This window comes from Sinocyclocheilus grahami, unplaced genomic scaffold, assembly GCF_001515645.1.
Source record: "Sinocyclocheilus grahami isolate Dianchi unplaced genomic scaffold, SAMN03320097.WGS_v1.1 scaffold28077.1, whole genome shotgun sequence".
NCBI lineage: Eukaryota > Metazoa > Chordata > Actinopteri > Cypriniformes > Cyprinidae > Sinocyclocheilus > Sinocyclocheilus grahami.
In genome coordinates this window covers 1-1,216 of record NW_015520532.1, presented here as the reverse complement: position 1 = coordinate 1,216, position 1,216 = coordinate 1, and the positions used below count along the sequence as shown (strand labels likewise).

Genomic DNA, 1,216 nt, shown 5'->3' with positions numbered 1-1,216 from the left:
TAAATAAATTAATATGTTTTATTACAGTTTGTGTTAGCAAAAAAGCACTCCCTTTGCATTACAGTAGTGCAGGCTAGGCTCTCTTGTGCACAGTGATGTGTTTTTTGTGTCTCTGCAGCAAGTATCCCCACAAGTGAGACAGAGTCTGTGAACACAGAGAAGCCAGGAGAAGATGAGAAAGTCTGCTGTGGGCCCATCTGGTAAGCACTCCATTTTTATACCTTATATACAGCTATATGAGAAGTTCTTCACACCCTTTTGTGCCTGCGATAACCTCCAAAGAAACTCCCAGCTCTTGAATCTCTAATGAAATGTTAACTAGTTGTCACATGCTGGAAGTTTTTCCATCAGCTTATAGCGTGGCATGAAGTGATGCCATATTTTTCACTTTTTCAGTCAGAAATTGACAAAGTCGAAGTTCAGGTCAGTAGTTCAGTGTGTGTTTGAAGCTGAATTCAGTTCCAGTTGTGTGTGTTTGCTCATCATTCTGCATGTCGGTGTGTGTGTGCCCACGTTGTTTTGAACATTTAAAGCTCTTTATGTTGATGTGCTGCGGTGTGTCAGTGAATCTGTCAAGGTGCTTTGATGCTTGCTGCGTATGTTGTGTTTGATATGAATGCATTCGAAGGGCTTGGCTTTGCATTTCATTACATTAAATCTTGAACAGTCTTTTGACCGTATTGCATGCATGGACACTCTAAACAGCATACAACATGTGTTCACATAAATTAACTGTGCAAATACACATGTTCAGTGTGTAGCGCTCGCAGTGCTGTGCAATCACATCCTATCTCTGCAGCCGCTGGCGTTGCTGGAACAGGTTTTGTCACCGGAAGTGCCGAGCTGTGGTGAAATCCACCCTCTTCTATTGGCTGGTGATTCTGCTGGTGTTCCTCAATACACTCACAATATCATCCGAACATTATAACCAACCCGACTGGCTCACGGAAGTCCAGGGTGAGAACTCACTGAAACTCTTCATGCTTTATACACCTTTGGATGTTGACACAAAAATGAATAAAGCTTGGCGTTCACTTTATTTTGATGGTTCCTTTAACACAATCTGTTGACTATAAGCAATGTTGCACCTAAATGTCTACTAACTCTCATTAGAGAATGAGTGAATGAGTGAGTGAGTTTTATTTTATTGCCAGGTATGTTTACACATACAAGGAATTTGTTTTAATGACAGAAGCTCCACAGTGTAACAGAATGA

General features: G+C 41.1%; 1 long non-coding RNA gene across 1 annotated transcript; it reads left to right on the top strand.

Annotated features, from left to right (window-relative positions):
* Positions 1 to 8: 8 nt before the first annotated feature.
* Positions 9 to 950, top strand: LOC107580242 (uncharacterized). Its single transcript, XR_001608612.1, has 3 exons — positions 9 to 200; positions 397 to 423; positions 800 to 950. It is a non-coding gene; the product is annotated as an uncharacterized lncRNA (long non-coding RNA).
* The last annotated feature ends 266 nt before the right edge of the window (positions 951 to 1,216 follow it).